The sequence below is a fragment of the Ochotona princeps genome, chromosome 13 (genome assembly GCF_030435755.1).
Source record: "Ochotona princeps isolate mOchPri1 chromosome 13, mOchPri1.hap1, whole genome shotgun sequence".
NCBI classification, from domain to species: Eukaryota; Metazoa; Chordata; class Mammalia; order Lagomorpha; family Ochotonidae; genus Ochotona; species Ochotona princeps.
Window position 1 is genome coordinate 55,474,463 of NC_080844.1, and position 23,780 is coordinate 55,498,242.

The 23,780-nt window shown below is 44.5% G+C and overlaps 1 protein-coding gene across 4 annotated transcripts in view; it reads left to right on the plus strand.

The window, feature by feature from the left end:
- Positions 1 to 23,780, plus strand: part of VTI1A (vesicle transport through interaction with t-SNAREs 1A) — a 360,713-nt gene that overhangs the window by 327,061 nt on the left and 9,872 nt on the right. The gene's annotated exons all lie outside the window — the stretch shown is intronic.

A 23,780-nucleotide genomic window follows, 5' to 3' on the forward strand; every position in this document is an offset into this window, starting at 1 on the left:
TTACAGATTAGGGAACTGAATGTCAGTAAAGTTCCTAACTTTCTCAAAGTCATGTGGCTAAGAAAAAACAGAATTTTTCTAGCAATTCCCAAGGCCAGCATGAACCTGATGTCTGCTTTCCCACTCTTCTCTCCTCCTTCCCATTCATCTGCTGCTCAGTCCTCAATGCCTTCTCTGAGTTCCCCAGCATGACTCTGGGTAAAGGACCTTTGCACATGCTGAGTCACCTACCTGAAATCCTGTCCCATTCCTGCCCTCCCTTGCCCCCTTCAGAGCTCAGTGCAACATCGTCTGGGCCCCAGACAAGCCCAATCTCATGTCAGCCCCCAGAGTGCCCTTGTAAAGCAGTGAGGTCAGAGGACAGTGACTTCAAGGACCCGCCTCAGCATCAGACTGAGTCCATCTAGGCCAGCCAATGCTCGAACAGCTGGAAAACTTGCTCCGCATCCCCCCCCTGCCCCCGCCACACACACACACAGCATGCCCTGACAAGCAGTCCTTCAGGAATTTTCTGTTGACTGAGCATGGTGGGTGAGTCTGGCCTGGACAGTTCATGCTCATTGTAAGTTTCCTTCCTCTCCCAGGGCATCCTTGTCCCAGGGCTTCCCTCTGAGCTGGCCACGCCTACATCAGATCTGCATTGTGGTCTGAGCTTCCTCCTGTGTGATCCTGCCTCCGTGCCTTTTATCTTCCATAGCCAACCTCTTGCGCCTCTAACTTCATTTCAGCAAGTCTTCCTAGGAGTCCCCACTGACATGAACCCCACTCCTAGTCTCTCAGAGAATCATACCAGTCTTGCATGTAGCACTAACTGGAGTGTGAGACAGTACAGTGCATGGGTGTGGTTACAGTCTACTCCATGAGGACAGGAGACCAGTCGGATTTTGCTCATCACTGCATCCCCCTCCCCCACTGCAACAAATCACTTCCCCAGCCCTGAGCTGGTACTAGCCTGACCCCGTGTGTCCAGGATCACTTGTGTGCTGAACATTCACATCCTCATGCCAGCCTGGAGGACACCCCGGAAAAGGATGTAGCAAGCGTGCTTGGATCAGGTGAGCCAGCCCCTGGATGGTTCAGGCACTTTGGACTTCTTTTTCTGGTGCGGGAGTACAGGCCCTTTCTTCTTGAGAAGATAGGACTTCAGCATTTCCGAGGCCTTCTGAGTGAAAACATCTGTATCTGATTTTGCCCATCGCAGAGCGTTAGTGAAGTCCAGCTAAAGAGCAGGTTGTAGTTGACAAGACTCTCATCAGAAGGGGTCACTGCCATCCGCTGGAATTACAGTGGGGCTGTGAGCGCTGGGCCCTAGCCAGATGCCAGTCTGGGTAATTGCATCTGGTCTACCTAAATTCTCTGCGGACTCCTCACTGAACACAAGACTCTTCCTTACTGCCCACTGCTGCTAGGGAGTGCTTGCTAAGAGCCTTTCAGCTGCTGCCATGGTCCATTCCAAAAATGGATACATTCCTGAAAGACCACTTGTCAAGGGGTATTGTCAGAGGGTACAGGAGGGGGAATTCTTTGCTTGAGCGAGATGGTGCCTAAGGAAAGCCCTTTCGCCGTCCAATTCTGATTCTGTGACGTTAGTGATTGTCACCTTCCAAACATAGCATTCACCAACAGCTAAGTTAAAATACTACCAGATCAAAAGACCAGAACTTTGTAAGAAAGATTTAAATACATACATTCTTCTCCCCACCGCACCCCTGTGCCTGCTGCCAAACCTGTGGACAGATATCTGCATATCCCTGGAACCCAGAAAAAGTCCAGGGCTATGTTTCCACTCTTGAATGGATCCTGGAATGATAATTAAGTGAAGACAAAAGCATATATACATTGAATGAGAAGCATGTAATCTTTAGGATAATGATGTAATTAACACAGCAGAGCTGCATTAAGGCCAATGTGCAATGACTGGAATTTTCCAACATTGATTAGGTAGGACTCGAAGAGAACTGAGTCTTTGTCTGAAAGCTGCCAAATGAAAACAACTTTGAGATATTTAAATTCAGGTGGGGAAATTGGTTTGAGTAAGGGATATTTAAACCACAGCTGTTCAAGAGCTAAAAACATATGACCATATGTGTATGTATGCGTGCACGCGCACACACACACACACACACACACACACACACACACACCCTTCTCTAAAAACAAGTTAGCCAGAGGTGTACATTCCTTGTAGGTTCTCATGATCAACAGATGTAAATGTTCACAGTGTTCAGATGAATTATGGACCCTAATGAGATTTCAATCCTGAGCAAACAATAAAAATTTATGCATTGCATAGTTGCCGTGGCCTTTGGCTCCATGGCTAGTGTTGCACCTTTTCAACAGCCTCAGTAATATAATATCCAGCTGGCTTTGGAGGTAAGGAAAATTCGAGGGGTGAATTGAAATTGTGAGAAATAATTTGATGGATTACTTTGTCAGAGTAATGCATGATCTTGGCATAATTACCATGGCCACCTTAACCCTGGAGGCAGGTGGTGACAAAGGCCTGCAGGGCCGAGGTGCTGGGCCGGTGCCGGCGTGTGTGCTCCTTGCTTCCCTGGTCCCCAGGGTCCGGGAAATCCTGCGCTCCCAAGCAAATGCCGAACAAGCACATTCCTGTCCTGGTCCGGCAAGCGAGCGGGACAGCCCAAGGGCTGCCTTTTCCCAAGAACTGTCATCTGTGTCAGAGTGAAAGGAAGCAAACAAAAGGCAGACCAACCTTGAAATAAAATGGGGCGCAGACAGGGAGAGGGATGAATGATATCTTTTAAAGCAGAGCATTTAAACACACAACAGCAGACCCAGGCACACGAATCTTTTCTCTTGTTCTTCTTTTTTTTTTTTTATGTCAATGCAGACCTTGAACTTAATGCTTGTCTGCCTTGTACTTTATGCAATGTTCCTATCTTAACATGTGATTAATAGCAGATTCGCCGTGTGCGTACGTGTCAGAGACCACATCTGTAGCTGATCTGCCAGTACATTTCTTATACTGGTTTTACTCTCGAGTCATAAAGTCATTCCTGTCTTGTGAATGAGAATAAACCCATTATGCACTAAGAAAGCTACAGTCAGGGTCAGCTCTTGGGGGAGGAGAAGTCGCCCATAGGATTGGGCAGCTCCCATTTCAGTGTTCTTAGGGTCTTTCAGTGCGGCCTTGGTCAGGGAGAAGCTGTCCAAGCCCCTTTCTTGTTTTTATTATGATAACATAAATACATTTGCAGCAGGTTGACAAACTCGTTGGGAGTAAACAGAGTAGGCATAATTGTAAGTTGCAATGTTTTAATGCTAAATCGGGCGATAAGTCAATGTTTCGTTGGCACAGGAGACCACATGTTCTCCAAAAATAACCTTGGACACTTTTTAAAGCAAGACAGCAATGTACCCGGGCTGTTCACAGAGGGTTTCATTCTTGTCTACAAATGGCAAACGTCACCTTCATCCCCGGGTGGATGGGGATGGGTGTTAAGGGGCCTGGTTCCATTGAGGTTGGAGAAAAAGAGGTGTGTCCCCATGTTTTAAGACATCCCTCCAACTTACTCCAGCCAACAAGAGAAGTTTTGGAAGGATATGAGGAAAGCACGCCTCAGAAAGGTTATCTTGATTTTCATTTAGCACAGCCTCCTTGCGCCTTATTTTATTTTTTTTAATAAGACATCTTTTTTTAAGATTTATTTTTTTATTGGAAAGGCAGACATACAGAGCGGAGAGACAGAGAGGAAGATCTTCCGTGCGATGATTCACTCCCCAAGCAGCCGCAATGGCTGGAGTCAATCCGAAGCCAGGAGCCTCTTCCAGGTCTCCCACGCGGGTGCACCGTCCCAAGGCTTTGGGCCGTCCTCGACTGCTTTGCCAGGCCACAGGCAGGGAACTGGTTGGGAAGTGGAGCTGCGGGATTAGAACCGGCGCCCATATGGGATCCTGGCGCATGCAAGGCGAAGACCTTAACCACTACGCCACAGCGCTGGGCCCGCGCCTTGTTTTAAAGGCCCATCCAAAGTCTTTCTGCATAGCTGAAAACATGGAATCCCCCCTGGAGAGAGCACGGGGCTGTTCGGGTGACGCTCCGAAGCCGTGTGTTTTCACATCATGGCAAAACCCAGGGTGTAGGCAGATCCCCGGGCCCCTGTTGGCTTTGAACTGTAGTCTCTTCATTGTTCTCCACTGGAAACTTAGACAGAAAAAGAGCTCTGCAGCCCCGAATCTAAGCACAGCCAGTCGTGTTTTCCCACAGATGCCAGTGGAGTAGCCAAGCAAGAGCCTGGAGTGGTGGGAACAGGAAGGAAGTTGGGGCAGAGGTCCCGGAGGCCTGCAGGTGGCAGTGAGGGACTCCCTGCATGCCCCCCCATCTTCTCCCCTGCCCCTGCCCCTGCCTTCCCAGGCAGCCACTTCCCTCGGTGGCTTTGTCTCTGCCAAGACCTTTGAAGACAAGGTTGCCAATAAAGGCAGCTGCCCAGTGTGTAGGACTCCACTTCCAGCCACACCAGGGCGGGGCTGCAGAAATCCTGATACTAGCAGTGTGCTTGGACCAATTGCTCTGTGCTGTCACTCACATGGTTGGCCGCATTTCATCCTTCTTGCAATCCCCTAGGAAACGTACTCTTATGTTTTTTTTTAATAAAATATATTTATTTATTTGAAAAAGTTACAGAGAAGGAGAAGTGGCTCATTCCCCAAATAACAGCGAGGGCCAGGTGTGATCAAGGCTCATGCCAGAAGCCAGAAGCTTCATCCAGGTCTCTAGTGTAGGCAGCAGGGACCAAAGCACTCAGGTCATTCTGTTCTGCTCTCCCAGGCACATTAGCAGAGAGCTGGATTAGAAGTGAAACATGTAGGATTTAAACAGGCAGCCATATTGAATGCCATTTATAGGCAGCAGCAGCTTAACTTGCTGCACCAAAACGCCAGCCCTGAGACAGAGCCTCTTTTCATCCCTGGTTTACAGAAAAGGTACATAAAGATCAGAGAGGTAAGGGGGTTTTCCAAGTCACACAAGTTTATTCCTGGGGCTCTGCCATTCTCCGGCTATGTGACGTTGAACAAGGGTCACCTACTTCATGTCATGCCATCTTCCATTCTTAAGAGGTTGTCCATGTTTCTCTTTATTTAGTACAACTTTGTTGTTATTGTTGTTGTTTGCCTTGTCACGTGCCCTTACATGTATCAGTAATTTAGCAGGATGTAGTTTTATAACTTCAGGGAAGACGCTAGTCTCTTGATCTCTCATGCTTATAAATTGCAGAAGCCACTGTGACCCTAAGGACTTGTGCTGTCTTTTGCCAGTGCATCCCCCAGGAGACCATGCTGAGGTTTGACCCTGTCTAAACATCCCTGGGGCTCAGAGTTTTCCATAACTGCTCTCTGATGAGGTGATCCTGTGTAGATTTAAAGTGTCCATGGTTTTCAATGGCCTTCCCTTGGTTCATGTAAATAATCCCCAGTGTCCAGCTAAACGGTTCCATGGATAAATTAGGCCCAAGTCCTCCTCTGTTGCAATAGTGGCTCTCAAACTTGTAGGCTTCAAAACATTTCTAAACTTTGAAAAACTAGTAAGAGCCCTAAAGAATATTTATTTATGTGCATCACACATATTTGTGTTTGCATTAGAAATGAAAACTGAAAAAAATTTAGATATTCATTATAAATGGTGGTAGAAGACTCAATCCATATTAACAAACTTATTTATCAAAAATGAATGCATTTTACAAAACAGAGAGGAGACACTGGTTTATAGCACAGAACACTTTTCTTAAAAATGTGTTTATTTTTACTTGAAAAAGAGATTATTATAGAGAGAAGAGACACAGAGAGAGGTCTTCCATCTGCTGGTTCAGTCCAGATAACCACAATGCCCAGAGCTGAGCTGATCAGCATTCAAGAATGAGGAGATTCTTCTGGGTCCCCCACGTGGATACAACGTTCCAAGGACTTGAGCCATCCTCTACTACTTTCCAGGCCATAAACAGGGAACTGAATCAGAACTGGAGCAGCCAGGACATGAACAAGTGCTTATTCGAGATGCCAGCACTGCAGGCAGGGGCGGATTAGCTTGCCACCATACTGGCCTCCCAAGTGTACATCTCTTCAATGCATTATTTAATAGAACACAGCTAGGTTCTCCTGTCTGCTACTGCATGCAGTCTCTGGTGATGTTACACATCAGGTGACCCTTGGAAACCTCATCATCCATTCAAGAAAGAACAGGTGAATAATAGTTCAATATTAGTATGAAAATAAGTTGGAGTGTATGTCTCCCCTGAAAGGGTCGTCAGACTACTTTTTGAGAAATGTGTCCTAAAATGTATGGTTGACATTGACGAAAAAGCTCACTGATCAGAACCAGGGTGGGACGCATTCCTCAGTATGTGGATTTGCAAGGCTGCTCATCTTTCATCAGCATCCCCTGTGCCTTTCTGGGCTCACAGGCACTAGGTCTTAGCTGCTGCACTCCAGATTTGTGGTTTTGAGCATCCATGGGGCCAGGCCAGTCATGCTCATCAGATGGCAGAACACTACGTCTTATTTCGCACAAAGCCATGCACTTTCCTGGGGACAAGGGCCAAGTCTGAGCTCATTCCCTCTGACTGGCATGAGATACCTAGCATGTGGTGAATGAGTTTTGCTAAATTGAATGAAGATCCCACAATACACGTACTTGGAAACAGTTCAGAAATATGAGTGTGTTGATTTCTCAGTAAATATGTCTCATCTTCATTTATGTCAGTCATTGATCTGTCGGGTCTCTGACATGCCCAGCACTGATTGGACAATGGGATGTAATGACGTTGTAGCAAACTTGAGCCTTGTGCACATACAGCTTCGTTTTGCTGGGAACCAACCCAGGGAACTAATAGATTAGATATTTACCGATTAAAGACAATTAACAGACTACCATTCACGAAACAAGGGTGAGGGATGGGCCACTTCAGTCGGAGTGTTTTAACAGCTGTGTTGAGGTATTTGTACACCATAACATTTTCCTATTGTGAGCATACAGATTAATGACTCATAGTAAATTTGTAGAGTTGTGAAATTATCACCGTGGCCTATTTTAAAAACATTTCTATCATCCTGAAATATTCTTTCTTGCCTGTTTGCAGTTCATCCCTGCTTCTACCCTGGACTCCCAATGACCCGTTGTCTAGAAATTCTATATAAATGAAATCATGCAACATCATATTTTTTTAAAAAATATTCATTTTATTTGAAAGAGAGAGAGAGATTTCCTGTCTGCTGATTCACTCCCTAAATGTTTGCAACAGCTGGAGCTGGGCTGATGTAAAGCTGAGAGTTTGTTTGTTTGATGGTTTGAAAGGCAGAACATCAGAGAAATAAAGAAGGAAGGAAAAAGAGATCTTCCATCCACTGGTTCACTCCCAAATACCTGCAACAGCCACATCTGGACAGAGCCACAGCCAGTTAGCAGCAGCTCACTGTGCCGTAGTGCCAGGCTTCTGTTTGATTAAAACAAAAACAAAACAAAAAACCTACAAAATTTCTAAACTAACTGTACCACTTTTCTTTCTCTTCAGTAGTATATGACTTCTGGTCCTCAGTGTTGGCCACCATTTTGATTCCAGCCATTTGATGAGTTGTGCTATCTCATCTGAGTTTGCATCTTCCTAATGACTGGTGAGCATGTTTTTCTATGCTCATTAGATACTTCATTGTAGTCTTTGATGAAATATCGAAGTAAAAAACCTAATCTTGTGATTTTTCAATCATAGTGCCTTAGTTTTGAGTTTTTACTTATGTTTTATGCTTCTGGATATAAGTCTTTTTTGATGCATAATTTGAAACATTTGTAAATAGTCTGTGATTGTCTGTTTTATTATTATGATTTAAAAGGATGAGTTACGGAAAGAGAGCAAGAGATCTTCCTGCTACTGCTTCAGTCCCCAAATGGCTGCAGCGGCCAGGGGAGGGCTGTTCCAAAGCCAGCAGCCAGGAGCTGCTTCTGTTGTCCTGTGTAGATGCCGTGGGCCAAGCACCTGAGCCATCCTCCACTGCCTTTCCAGGCACATTAGCAGGGAACTGCATTGGAGGTGTAGCAGCTAGGACTCCAACCAGCACCCGTATGGGGTGCCATGGGGTGCCAGCACTGCAGATGGCAGCTTAATCCATACAGTGCATCTCTGGCTGCCTCTTTTTATTTTATGAACAGTAAATTTTGAAAAAACAAAAACTTGACTTTTATGAAGTCAGCATGTCAGTTTTTTGTTTTCTATATCATAGTTTTGTATCTTGTAGAAGAAATCCTTGTTCCCAATTAATAATTATTGTATTGTTTTCTTTCAGAAAGTTTGTCTTCTTGATCCTTTTCTGTGAGTCTGTGTTTCATTTTGTGAGGTTGTCTAAGTTCCTTTTTCAAAAATATTATGTATTTGAGAAGCAGTGGGACAGACACAGAGAGAGAGTGCTCCCACTGGTCCCCCAGGTGTCTGCATAGCTGGGGTGGAGCTTAGCCAAAGTTGAGAGCTAGAACAGCCCAGGTCTCCACATTGGCCAGGAACTCTATGTGTGCGGGCTCCCAGGGTCTGCATTGACCCCAGGCTCATAGACACATTTTATCAGATTGGGGCAGTTTCCCTTTACTCTAAGTCGTTTGAGGTGTTGCATCTTGCCCAATGTTTTTTCTGTGTCTAATGAAACAGTCACGCAATGTTACGTCATTGAACCTAGATTCTCCAATAGGGGATTGAGCATCTTAAATGCTAAACAAATGCAGACTTTGTAATTTAATTTTTAAAATATGCATATCTAGTTCTCCTAGCACTATTTGATCCTTTGTCAAAAGTTAATAGATTATAAAGATGTGTTTTTGGAATCTTTGTTCTGTTTGTCTATATATCTGTCTTTATACCAATACTATAATTTTGATTACAGTATCTTTATTGAATTTGAAATCAGGTGGTACAAATTTTGGTTTTTACATTCTGTCCCAATGCTGCTGTGAATGACATTTTAAAAAACTTTCATTTGCAGATTATTTGTCACTATCATATAGACACACGAGTGATTTTTCTATGCTCCTGTATCTGTGACCTCGCTAAACTGGCTTGTTCATTCTAGTAGCTTTTTTTAAATACGTGCGTTGAAATTTTCTACATACGAGATAGTATTTTCTGTCAATGATGACAATTTTATTTCTTTCTCCCTTCAAACCTGATCCCTTCTCTTTCTTTTTCGTGCCCGATTGCATTGGTTAGAACCTCCAGTACAAAGTTGAACTTGTCTCAGCCGCGATGTTAGCAGTCTGTTGCTGTTCACTGCAATGTTAGCTGTGGGTTTTTCCTAGCTTCCTTTTGTCAGGCTGAGGAAAATTTTCCCTGAGTTTGTTGACTGTTTGTACCATGAGAAGGTACTAGATTTTGCCAGATGTCTTTCTCTATGTCTAATGAGATGAGCACGTGGTTTTCGTCCTTTTTTTTTTGTTTTCTTGTTAACATGGTCTGTCACATTAATTGGTTTCCAGACATTAAATCAACCAATGCATTGCTAGGATAAATCCCACTTCTTCATGGTGTTTAAAGCTTTTAATATATTACTGGATTCAGTATGATGATACTTTATAAATGATTTTGGCATCTGTTCATGAAGGACATTTCTAGTGACATCTTTATTTAGCTTTTGTTTTAGGAAAATACTGGGTTCATAGAATGAATTGGAGATCCTCTTATTTTCTAAAATAATTTATGAAGACCAATATTGCTTCATTAAAAATATGATGGGGCCTGGCACGGTAGCCTAATAGCTAAAGTTCTCACCTTGCACGTGCTGGGATCTCATATGGGCACCAGTTCTAATCCCAGCTGTTCCACTTCCCATCCAGATCCCTGCTAGTGGCCTGGGAAAGCAATCGAGGCTGGCCCAAAGCCTTGGAACCCTGCACCTGTGTGGGAGACCCAGAAGAGGCTCCTAGCTCCTGGCTTCAGATCAGCTTTGCTCTGGCCATTGCGGCCACTTGGGGAGTAAATCAACAGACAGAAGATCTTCCTCTCTTTGTCTCCTTTGTGTATCTGACTTTCCAATAAAAATAAAATAAATTTTAAAAATGATTGAATTTATTATTTAAGCCATCTGGCCCTGGACTTTTCCTTGTAAGAAAACCCAATCCAATTTATCTGCTTGTTCTAGACCTATTCCAGTGTTTTGTTTCCTGAGTTTCTTTTTTCAATATGTGTATTTTCAGGAATTCATACATTTCTTCTGAATTTTCTGATATTTTGTCATAAAGTTGCTGCTGCTTGCTTCCTTAAAATCTTTTAATTTTTGTTAAGTCACTAGTGATGTTTTTTTGTTCTTCCTCTTGGTAATTTTGTGTCTTTTTTCTCTGCATCATTCTAGCTATAAATGCTTATCAGTTTTGTTCATCTTTTCAGAGACTTTTGACTTTCTCTTTTGGTTTCTGTTTTCTGCTTTTATTTATTTATTTTGAAAGTCAAAGAGACAAAGAAGAGATGGGTCTTCTATCTGCTGATTCACTTCTCCAAATGGCCACAATGGGCGGAACTAAAAGGATCCAACAGCAGGAGCCAGGAGCCTTCTCCGTGTCTCCCATCTGGATGCAAGGTTCCAAGGCCTTGAGCCATCCTCTACTACTTTCCCAGGCCATAAGCAGAAAGCTGGGTAGGAAACAGAGGAGGCAGAACAGCTGGAGCATGAATTGGCACCACAAGTGGAGGATTATTCTCCTAAGCCACACACCAGCCACTCTGTTTCCTATTGAGCTTAATTTTCTCTTTTTTAAAGTCTTGACGTGTTAGGTTATTGGATTGAGACCTTTTGTTTTTGTTTTGTTGTTCTTATTTATGTATTTATTCCTCCAAGCTCTGCTCTCCTTGTGTCTTACAGATACTTGTATTGCTAGGTATGGTTTCATTTTTACTTATTTCACAATATTTTCTCAATTTTATAGGGAGTTTTTTCCTTTGGATTCTTAAAATAGTTTCCTTAATTTTGTAATGCTGGGAGATTTTCCAAATTATTTTCTATTTAACTGATCATTTTGAGTTCTGTTATGATTTGTTTTTATCATTTCCATTATTTTTAGGTTCTTGAAACTTATCCTATAAGCAATATTTATACATAGTCTATGCTGGGGAAAGTTTCATATGCTTTTGAAATGAATGTGTATTCTGTCAACAAGTGGAGTGGTCTGTCCATGTTGATTAGTTCAAGTTGACTGATACTGTTGAAATCTCCTATATCCTGTTAATTTTCTGCCTCGTTATTCTAGCAGTTTTCGAGAATGGAGTATTGATGTCTGTTACTACAATGGCTGAATTTTCTGTTTTCTGTTTTTTCATTTCTCTGACCATCTTTGCTTCATGTACTTCCAGATTGGTTTAATATGACTATGTTAATTACTGACACTTCCTAGTTATGAAAGTCTTCTAAGAATATTTGTGTGTGTAATATTAACTTAGGCCAATTAGCTCTCTTATGTTTACTGTTTGCATGGTGTGTTTGCTTGTGAACCTAAGATGTGGCTCATAAACAGCATTAAGTTAGATCCTTTTAATCCAGTCTAATAATCTCTGTTGATTGGAATGTTTAGTCCAGTAATACTTAGTGTGATTTTCTTATCTTGTTATATAATTTTGTCTGTCATTTGCCTATTTGCCTTTTCTCTGCCTTGTGCCTTTCAGATATGCCCCTTGCCTGTTTTGTTCGTCTGTTTCTCTTCTTGTAGTTAAATATATAGGGGTGTGTGTATGTAGGTGTGTGTGCATGCCATTTTAATTCATCTTTGATTTTCTTCATTACTTTTTTGTTGTCATTTTCTGATTAGCTCTAGGAATTATAAGACATATTTTAGCTTTTCATAATCTACTACGGGTTAATAATGACTTCATTTTAATACAACAGAGGGACATTATTCCAGTATAGAAAATTTTCCCTCTCATCCTTTGTACTATGATTGCTAAATCTGTACTTGTTACGAACCTGACAAAACAGAACTATAATTACTTAAGCAGTCTAATGGGTTTTAAAGAAATTAAGGAAAAGAAAAGAGGAACTGTATGTTCCCACCGTAATTCATAATTATCCGTGTATTTACTGTTTCTGGCATTTTCCATTTCTTACTGTGGATATGAGTTACCATCTGGTGTCATTTCCTTTTAGCATTTAGTATTTCTTATAAGGCAGCTGTGGTAAGAACAACAAAAATCCTTTCATTTTTTGTTTGTCTTGAAAGATCCCTGTATACCTGCCATTTGAATAGGTAGCATGTTAGATACAATCTTGATTGACAGGTCTCCTCCCCACCCCACCCTATGCAGCAATTTAAATGCATCATTTAGAATATAGTGTGTTTTTCTCCATTATTTCTGGTAAGAAATCAGCCTTTAATTGTGCTGTTGTTTATCAGTACATCATAAGTTATTTTTGCCTTGTAGCTTTCAAGATTTTTTTTCAGCAATTTTATTGTTTTGTTCGTTTTCTCTTTTCCTTCTTGAATTATCATCACACATACACTGGTGTGCTTAATATGGTCACATAGATCTTTGAGACTGTTCACTTTTCTTTATCTTGGCTTTTTTTTCCTTCAGATTAGATCATTTCTGTTGATAAATTTGCAAATTTCCCTGACTCCAGTTTATTCATTATATTTTTCAACTCTAAAATCTCCATTTGGCTCTGTTGAGACTCCCCTTGGATTGAGTCTTCATCATCATCATCTCTTTAGGAATAGTTTCATTTAATTCCCAGTAGCTGCTTTGAGGAGCTTGAGTTCTTGGCTAAACCCAACATCTGAGCCACCTCAGTCCGTTTCTGTTGACTGCTTTATTTGACTGAGTGTGGATTGCACTTTCTCTGCTTTTTCTGCTCTCTCCTTGTCCTGTCATGTCTTCCTTTTTTAGTTGTTGAAAACTGGATATGTTAGGTAACATATTGTAACAACTTGAGTTTTTAAGCAGCTTGCCTGAACATGATTTATGTTGTATATCCATTTGCCATGCAATCTATTCAGTTGTTGTTATTTTTCCAGTTCCTACTTTTGTTTTGTGAGCCTGTTTTCCTGTCGGTTGAGCTCTTTGTGTACATAGCTTAGTGGTCTTCTGTCACTGGGAAGGGATTGTGCTCAGAAAACTCAAACCCAAAGGCTTGCATCCTCTGCCAAGTGATCAGTGTAGGGGTTGAGGGGCACATTCAGACTTGAAGAAGTTTTCAGGCCGTCCATTGCTTTGGCTTTTCCTGGCCTCTGTCAGGTCTCCCTGCACTTGCAGACGCATTCCCACTCCATAAGAGATGTGCACAGAGGTCTTATAGACTGCTTCTCTGACTTTCATCTCCAGGGTCTCCCCATCACATTATTCATTGGTCTGTCACCCAGCCCAACCAGAACTGCAGCCTCAGGCCGGCAGAAACAAGGGGAGTCCCCCCCCCTGCACTTCCCCAAGTTTGTTGCTTTTACCACAGTGCTCCTGGACATGTTTTTAGACCTCTGCTCCAAATCAAATCCATCTCCACTGGCAGCCCAACCCTGGTGAAAACGTTATTGGCCAAGTGAGATAAGAGGTGAGGTGGGGATGTTCCTAACCAAAGTTCTGCCAATTTTCTATGAATAAACACTTCGTGTTTTGTTTTTTGTTTCTGTTTGGTTTGGTTTCTGTTTTGCTTTTTATCACTATCTAGAACCCCTGAAATGTTATACTGACAATTGTTGCTTTTCCACTTGTTTCGAAGGGAGTGAATTTACCAACCTCTTCTGCCATAGCTGGAAGTCTCTCAATTGAAGAATTTCTGCTAGTTTGTAGGTGTGAAAGATGCAATTGCAGTGGGAGACCTTATCTTTGTTGCTTTGTCATTTGGGCCCCTTATTTCTCAGAATTTGAAGCACACTTCTCCCCTTGCCCACACCGGCCACCACAGAGCTTTGGGTGCCTAAGGTTCCTGGCGAGCAGTCATGACCAACTCCACCTGCTTCTGGGCCACGCATTCCACCATTAAAGGCCCAGACTGCCGGGGGCCCCCATCTGTGTGTGCTTACTTCCACTCCGGGGCAGCAGCTCTTTTCCCTTTAGCTGACCCAAAGGCAACAGGTGGGACCTGTTTTTGGCAGAACTCTTAAGAAAAATGCTCTAGTCATCAGCTTGTCTCACTTTCATTTATCTCTGTCATCTGGGAACACAATGTAGATAGTATCAGGCCCGACACAAGGTACATTCTGATATTATTTTCAGTTTTTTGTCTAGACAGGGAAAACTAAGCACTGGGATTTCAAAAATACCTACCACAATAAAGAGAAAGACATGCTCCATGGAGGGTGGGGGCATGGTAGCACTACTAGCTTGCTTTCTCTCTCCGCGTATTTTTTTTTTCAAGAAAAAAGTTTAAACCCCACCACCCACTCATCAGGTGATTGGACTGTAGTTGTGAAAATGTGCTGCAGGCAGAAGTTCTGAAAAATCCCAGAAAGTGTTGAAAACATCTCTAAACAAGGTATTTTTCTCCTGCACCTTTCTTGCTAAAGGTCCCAATTGCTGCCAAGAAAACTAGTGAGAATGTTAGCTGCCAGATAAAAAATTTATGACAGTGTTTGGCAAAGGACTGTCTCGCTGCTTGTTTTATACAAGGCACTCGAAGGCAGCCTCTTTTCTCTCCCCGCCCCCACCCCCGCCGTTGTGGGTGCCGTTGGCTTTGCTGAGCCGTGTTCTTGGGCTGTTTTCTAATGAAAGAGCAAGCTCCTATAAAGGAGGATTAAGCAATGTAACTTTTTCCCCTTTGGTGACCTCTGAAAGTGTGAGGGAAACGCTTTCAAATACATTGTGTAGCATCGAAGAGAGAAGGAGATATTGGGGGTGCTTGCTGAGCGCAGACATGTTCATAAGAAAAAGAACGAAGTTCCTCTCAGTTAACGGCTGCAGAATCTTCAAGGTAGAAGGAACCTTAGAAATCCCCAGTCCTTGCACACCACAATATCCAACCTTTTCAGACATGGAAATGGGGCCCAGAGCAGACAGGGTCTTGCCCAGTAGTGGTCGACCTGGGAGCAGTGTATGACTGTCTACTGGGTACCATGTGTTCCCTCCCACTTTGCACCCACAGTGCCTTTGTCAGTCACACACTCCCATGGCATGTTTTATGAACATTAGAGTTCTGAACTGTTCTGCTTCATGGCAATGAAAACATTTCCTTCTCCAAAACTCCGCAAAAATCAAGCGCAGTAAAGGGCAGTGATTTTCGGGAGGTCGCCTGTTTGGAGTTTGCCTCCTGGCTGGCTTGGTCACATTCATCACTTGAGTCTTAAAAGGCAGGGCGGGCACAGGCTGTATTTAGAAAATAAGTTTTTGAACTGACTGGGGATGCTCATCCTAATAATTATATAGGCTGCCAAACACTCTGAAATATTTTGCCTACCTGTCTGAGAAAGCAAAAATATCTGCCTTTTCAGAACAGCATTCAGATCATGCTTCCCGGCGGCAGCGAGTGCTGTTTGGCACGTGTTTCATCGCTGTAACTCATTCCGTAGCCTGTGCTGTGCTCTTGCCCTTTGTAACACTAGGTCTGTGGAGGCATCCACAGCGACCATCACACGTTCCGTGATGTGAGAGGCCCGGCCGGGCTGTGGCTGCCTTCGCCATGGCCGTGCTAAGGAATCAAGTGTGATTTGATATAAAGTACTGCAGACAGAGCAGGGGTAAGCGGATTATTTCAGACAGCGTTAGGAAGTAACTGGAGGAAGATTAGCTCAACATGAGGCAGCTATCATAAGCAAATTAGAAAACCTCCCCAATTAGGAGAAGAGGCCCAGATTTGTGCTGTCTGTGATCTTCTGCTGAAAGGCAAAGTGTCGATGTTCTGGGCCCTTGTGTTGATGTAAGTTGAAATGCTGGCATTTCCTATCGGTGCGTGTTAGCATCTGAGGCTGTGTACTGACCTAATGAGAAACAAACCACTGGTCTCCCCGCCGCAGAGTGCTCCCCATTCAGAGCCCTGTATGGTGGGCAGTGTTATACTTGGCCTCAGAATACTCTTCAGGGCGTATTCGAATGCCCATCTCCTGGGAAGAGTTGACATGCCTCCAGTGTTCCACTGTTAATCTCTCTTTTGTTTGTTTGTCTTGTGGAACATTTATCACTCTGAAGTCATAAAAATGAAGTGTGCAAAATGCCAGATGCCGCAAATGCAATTAGAGACACAAAAATAACTTCCTTGGTGGCACTGCTTGCAATCTGAGCTGGGCCCTGTTTTTATGAACAGGGTGGCACCTCTGTGTTAAGCTACTGATGTGAGCTCTGATAGGAGGCCGGGCCGTGCCTCTGAGGACAGCATGCAAGCCCGCAGGGCGCTCTTGCCTCGGTGCTGCCGGCGCAGGCCATCGCTGTAGTTGAGGTGGGTGTTTTTTCTCAGGGTGGTTTGCAGTCGGGAAGGACATGACAGAAGCTCTCCATAGAACGAGTCCAAGTTTTACAATGAAGGTAGAACAACTACACTCCTAGGTTTTTATTATTTGAGATGCATTCTAGGTAAAGTTTACTTTACCAGAACACAAATAACTGCGAATAACAACTGCAGATTTTCTTTGTGATCTTATCTGTAAAAAAGGGTGGCATTTTTGTATGTATAGCAGGAAGTCTGCTTTGTTTTCCTGTTGATAAAGCTAGCGCATCTTTATTACCTAAAAAGTTTATAAAAGGCAACAAATAATAAAAGATTGTTTAAAATCATCATTCTCAACACCCAAACACAATCATATTGTACATTTCAATGTTTGTCATTCCAATTCTTGCTTTATGTTTTTCTACTCATAAAATTAGTATTGTAATACACATGTCAATCATAACTTTTGCTTTTAATCAAATATGCGACATGCAAGAAAAGTGGTGATATTGATGACTGGCTGCAATAGGGTTAGACCCTATTCCACTTTCCAAACCATCAACCATAGATTTGTCCAAAGCAGTCTTCTTTGTTGTCCATAGTCTTGGTGCTAATTCTGCTTGAGTGTAACTTTTACAAATAATCACAACCCAGTGGCATTTCTGACAACCCTTGATACCGTCATGTCACCATGATCCTTAAGCACATTGCATCTTGTGATTTCACATGTGTGATCTAATTGGAACATCACAAGACCGCATGAGGCAGGAAGAAAGAACAGGAGTGGTTCTCCCTGACTTTATTCATGAAAGCAGAAGGACTCCCTGGTGCGACTGTCACGCCTAGCTGGAGATCGAGAGCCGTATGCACTCTGTGGTTTGCTGCTGTCCTCACTATTGGGCAACATGATGTCCTTGAAATTGGATCTTCAAAAAAAATGTATTTATTTTTTATTGGGAAGTCGGATCTATAGCAAATAGGAAAGATCTTCCATCTGTTAATTCATTCCCCAAGTGGCCGCAATAGCCAAAGCTGAGCTGATCTAAAGCCAGGAGCCAGGAGCCAGGAGCTGCTTCTGGGTCTCCCATGCGGGTACAGGGTCCCAAGGTTTTGGGTATCCTTGACTGCTTTCCCAGGCCACAAACAGGGAGCTAGATGGGAAGTGGAGCAGCCAGGATATGAACCTACGCCCATATGGGATGCAGGGTGGGAACTTTAGCCACTAGGCTACTGTGCTGGGCCCAAAATCGATATTTTAGGTGCCAACCGTCTCTGCCACTGAGTAGTCCTGTCCTCCTCAGCATGTTAAAGCCCTAAGCTTCAGTTTCCCCCTCTGCAAAATGGGGTCATTGATGAGTTTGTTGATGATTTTTTTTATGATGATTAAGAAAAAGAATTTACATTAGGTACTTAAGATAATACAAGACACCACAATCATTTTTGCCATTGATTTTCTTTTCCCCACACATTCCCACCTACTTTCTTTTTTTTTTTAAGATTTATTTATTTTTATTGGAAAGGCAGATATACAGAGAGGAGAAGAGACAGAGGGGAAGATCTTCCATCCAATGATTCACTCCCCAGACTGGCCAGAGGTGAGCCAATCTGAAGCCAGGAACCAAGAGCCCCTTCCGAATCACCTACACAGGTGCAGGGTCCCAAGGCTTTGGGCCATCCTTGACTGCTTTCACAGGCCACAAGCAGGGAGCTGGATGGGAAGTGGGGCTGCCGGAATTGGAGCCGGTGCTCATATGGGATCCCGGGGCGTTTAAGGCGAGGACTTTAGCTGCTAGGCTGTGTCGCCGGGCCCAACCCACCTACTTTCTTATAACACTGTGGATGGAGTGTTTCTTTTTTCAGTAACTCAATTCTTACTTTAGCACTTTTTTTTTAAAGATTCATCTATTTTCGTTTGAAAGACAGATTTATAGAGAGAAAAGGAGAGATAGAGAGGTCTCCCCTCTGCTGTGTGTCTTCCTAGGTGGCCCCAGCAGCAGGGGCTGAGCCTGTCTGAAGTGGAGAGCTTCTTCCCAACCTCCCATGTGGGTCAAGGGTTCCAAAGTCTTGGGCTATCCTCTGGCCCAAGCGTCAGCAGCGAGCTGGATCAAAAGTGGAGCAGCCAGGACATAAACTGGTGCACACATGGGGTATCAGTGCTTTCAATATTGAGCCATGGCACTGGTCCCTGGCATTATTTTTAACATTAATCCCAGAAAATGTAGAGACAAAAAAGTAGAAACAGAGATGAGGAAACAAAGCAAAAAAGTATAAACAAACAAACAACCCACCCACCCAAACACCAGCACTGTTGACAGTAGGCTGTACTTCCTTCTAGGCTTCGTTTTGTACCATTTCTTTTTAGGCATATCACCCAGTGTTTTGAACCAATGGAGTAGAGATGGGAGTTAAGGTATGTGTTTTAGGGAGTGTGTTCTGCATGCCACCATACTGTGCTCTTGCTTATTGGTTACAAAAGAAATGTCCCCTGGGAATCCCACCACTGTTGCTGTAAGACCATGTGGCAGGGTCATAAAAGTGGACAGGGTCCTACAGGGGAGTGTTGGTGTCAAGAACTGTAGCATCTAAGGGCACTCATTTAAAAAAACAAAACAAAACAAAACAAAACGAGATAAGACAGAGAGCGATCCTGCGTGAGCAACCAGCCTAGGGCCAGGAGCCTGGAACCGAATCCTTGTCTCTCCTGAGGCTGGCAGGGACCTCAGTACTTGAGCCATCCCTGCTGGGTCCCCAGGTGCCCATTCTTCAGGAGGCTGCAGTTGGAAGCAGAGCTGGGCCTCTAACCCAGCGCACGTCAATGTGCGCCTGACGCAATGCCCGCCCAGCGATGAGCACTCATCTCCCTGATCCTTTGGCCCAGGAACAACAGAAGTAAAACTCACCCTATCCCCTTCAAAAACAAGCTTCTGTGACATAAAAAGAGGGCCTGGACACAACTCCAGCAGAGACCACTGTCAGGCCAGGATGGCCTTGTCACCCAGCTGCAGGCAGCTCATTGGAAGAATTGCTACCCTCTAGTACCTCCAGCCATGGGGAAGAAATACTCTCTCTGGACCTTTAAAAGGGGCTCTGTTCAGGCTGAAAGGAAAATTCCTACAGCCAGCCATCCCCTGTCAGCTAATTTGATAGTTCTGTATCAAGTAAACCGTTAGCGAATACATTGATCCTTCGTTTCGCTCCCTTTTTAACAGTTCTGCCTTGGCTGTACCCGGGATCTCTCTGAACCAGTTGGGCAAAATTGATTTTTATTAGTTCCACTGGCCTCGTGGAAAATTATCTCATGAACTGGTTTTTACAGGAAGACTCAAAGCACAGCACAGGGTGAAAAATAAGCCTATAGCAGTCAGAGCTGTTGTGTGAAATGTCTTCAGACTGGAAGGCTGAATTTATTGCACAAAACAAGTGCTCACAAGGCGGAGGTGTGCAGTCCTCATTATCACTGGAAAGGGGAACCAAAAAGCCAAGTAAAAAATTAAATTTTAATAATGCCCGTGATATTTTCTAAATCTTTCCTGACAGAAAGATTCTCATTATTTTCATCTATCTCCTAGTAGGTTCTTTTAGTGCCATCCCAGAAATGTCCTTAGCTGTGATTGTTTCCCAAGCTTAAAAGCATCTGAAAAAGCAAATATATACAGAGAGAAATATGCTTTAGATTGTTCAAGGCAGGGCCGTGACCACGGCAACATCTCGGCTAGCGTGTTTGCAGCCAACATTTGCTGGGGATGCCGTCAGCTCTCACAAAAGAGGCCCATGTCATTAAGACAATTGCTGTATATCTCACCAATAAAGAGGACCCACCATCCACTGCCACCAGCTACCGGAGGCACCAAGGGAGGCCCCTGGCCCCCAAATGTGGGTTCATTCTGGAAATCATCCCGTGCTGACCATAAAAGAGCATTCAAGCAAAAGGATGGAGAATTCCTTTTGTTCGTTAAATAGGAAAACTAGAATTCCAGGTTATCACATGGTACAGAGTTGTTCAGGGACACGAGGCAAACTGAAGACAGGATCGTTGAAGTTGCCAGCTCTCAATGGTGTGGACGCTTTCTGTTAGCTTTGCAGTTCTTCTGTGTGATCCACTCTCGGTCCTCATATACATGTTATATATAAAGGAAGTCAGGCATGAGGCCAGTCCAAAACCCAAGATGGTCTGGAATTTATCTCTGGGCATCCTGGCGGGAGATTTGGAAAGGGTGATGGCTTCAGCTTCCTGAGTCAATATCTGAAAGATAAAACCACAGTCCCTTATGCAGCCAATCCCTGCCTGCCAGGGTCCAAGGCCCACGTGGGGGTGGGCCCTCATAGCCACTTGCAGAAATTAAGGCCAAGGAGCCCTGGAGAAGTGGCCCCAGGGAAAGACAGGCTGAAGAATGGCTCCTCCTTTGCAAGCCAGGCTGCCTTTGACTCAGTTCCCTTAGAGCTCACCGCTCATTTGTGATTGCTTTTCCTACCCCTTGCAGCCAAGCAAGGACCCAAGAGTAAATTCTGGACCTCTCTGCTCCTGCAGCAGCCACCATCCATGCTTTCCTGTGTTCACTACTGTTGTAGCGATGGGGAAATTGAGGCTTATTTGCTCGTTTACCCAAGATCACTCACAGGTTGCAGGTAGCGGCTAGTCTACAAGCCTCTGTTTATCACTAAACCCACCACCTCCAGCCGAGCCTTAATTTTCTTCCAGGCCCAGTGGTTGATAAGCACACCATCTGTCTGTGGGATCCTCAGCCGTGTTCTGCGGGCTGTGCATGGGTCAGCAGGCCACAGAGGTGCTGTCCAGCCTTGACCTCTACTTGTATTTCTCGCAGTCATGTGAGAGTCTGTAGGATCCAGGCACGCTGCCTCGTTGCTGCTGTTCACCTCTGCTGGCCTCTGACTCTGTGGTTAGGCATCAGTTATGGGCTAAGTTGGCTGCTCTCAGTGTAGACCTTGGTCATTGATGTTCGTGCAGAGGCTGAACTTGAGACTGCAGGGAGCTGCAGGGTCAGAGGGCTGGGCTTCTCCCACCTCGGAGGGAGTCTTCAGGAGGGTGAGGCAGAAACGCCCTCACTACCACCACCACCACCACTCCTTTTCATTTGCTCCTTAATAACGAGCCAGAGGTCGTGGACCCGCGGCCCACAGGCAGTCTGGCCTGCAGATGTGCTTTCTTTGGCCACCCAGTGTTTTGGAAAACTTCGACTTAGTTGCCATATTTAAGACATGGAAGATTTCACAGACAATCCAACTTCTGGCTTCTCATGGCCAATCAGAAGGTCACAGGCACTGAGCCCACTCAGTTGCAGCAGCAGCTGCAAGTGGCCCCTTTAGTCAGAAAATAAGGCAGGCACCCTAGCCCACCCTCCACCCCGGCCCCTCCCCTGACACCTATAGCCCACAGGCTAGATCTTCCTCACCCCTATAGGTCTTCCTCCCTGGATAAGAGAAGAAAATCCACTCCCAGGCAAGCAGGTGACACAGCTCCACCTGCACAAACCTAGGGCCCCTGCTATCTGATCCTACCAAAGAACTGTGAGTCAGCCTCTGCTTATCACTAATGAGCCTTCCAAGGAGGCGTTCTTAACCTGGGTTCACCTGCCCGGTGCTGATTAATGCTGCTCTGGGGTATGTGAAGTCGGTTTAAGATTGTGAAGATGATCAGCATACATTTGAGCAAACAGCACACACTCTGCCGGTATCTCATTCCTATCCAGCTTAGACAACAGAACAATCCAGGGGTGAGTCGCCCAGTGTGCCAGTGATTGGAAAAAGCTGTTGAAATATTCCTGTGTACAGTAAGCACTAAGAGTAAGTTGACTTTGAATAACTAGTGTGTCACAGTATTAACCAAAATAAGCCCTTGTGCCCAGTGACTGTATCTGATGACAAAGGCTTCAGTGACTCACCTTCCAAGTCAGGGCAGAAAGCCTGGCAGGAAACATGGGACTCACGGGATGGATGGCACGGCACAGCACATTGAAGTACTGCTTGGGATGCCTGCACCCTGTGTCAGAGGGCTCCTTCAAATTCTGGCTGCTCCGCTTCCTAAACAGCTCTCGGCTGATGGACTTGAGAAAGCAGCAGACGATGGCCCAAGTGCTTGGCTGCCTGCAATCCACCAAAATGGAATTCCAGGCTCCTGCCTTTCAAGTAAATGAATAAATCATTACAAAATAGGTGACTAAATACTGATCTGTATGCCCTGCAGTGGAAAGGTAAGGCTAGGGAAGTGAGTTGTGGCTTTAGGGAAATGACCATGCTGTTAGCCTCCACTCGGCGATGACTGGGACGGTCAGTAATGCACAGTATATGAAATGCCAAAGGTTGCTTGGACCACAGTCATGGCCAGTTTCTCTGAGCCACTAGTGGGTCATTGCCACTGTAGCTGGGTGGGTTGGGCTACCATCACCACAGACACCATGCTGCAGGGACACGGGGAAGAACCACCCAAGAATAGAGCTGGGTGGGACATTGTAGCTCCAGCATTTACAAACTCATGTTTCTGGGAAAGTGCTTTTTTTTTTTTAAGTGGTGAAGGCTTTTCCACTTGTTATTTTGGCAAGTTAAAATAATTTCCATGGAGCAAGTATGTTTCCAAGAAAGGAAAGAAAAGAGAAAATTTGTCATCTACTACCACCATAACTCTATAAAATAAGACATTTTAGCACCAAAGCCAGAGGCAGGACATAAAGTCGGAGAAAGGGGTGGCCTTTGAATTGAGTATCTTGCTTTCAACCAGAAGACATGTGGGGACCATCATTAGCCATCCCAGTTCCTTCATCACGTTAGGTAGGGGGCATCGGGTTGGGTGCAAGGAGAAGGTGCGACAGCTGGTGGGTTTTACAGGGCCATTCTGTGCACTGGCCGCCTGGATGACAGTGAGTGTCACAGTTTAACAAGAGTGGACTGAAGCCAAGGAGCTTGACTGTGACCCACATGGTGGACCTTGGCACATCCCTTTGCCACACAGGACCGCCTCATCCTCAGCTCTGAAATGAGCAATCTGAACTTGAACTTGAAGATTTTCCCTCAGCTCTCACAATCTGCAAACTTCGGAGGGATTAAGTGTGCCTTCCCTTTCTAGAGCATCGCTATTTAATTCTCTTCAAATTCTTTCCAAGTCCTTTGATTGAAGCAAACTGCCTTGATCCTATCTGCAAGTCAGTAGCCAGCAAAGCGCCTGCCACTTCCTGGCCCCCTGTCACCATCAAGTCCATGTTTAAGAATAGTAGTGGCCACGGTGTCCAGGCTGAAGTTTGATGCATGCGCTTGGCAACATAGAGGAACCACACACCACTGATCAAAACCCATCGGACTTATCAGTGGGTTCTGACAGGTGCCTCTTGGCTGGCTGCCCAGGCTGGGAGGTATCCTCAAGCCAGCCAATGGGACGCCCTTTCTTCCCTTTTGATGTTTATGCTACCACCTAGGAGAGAAGGCTTGGCCCTGCTGGGGAG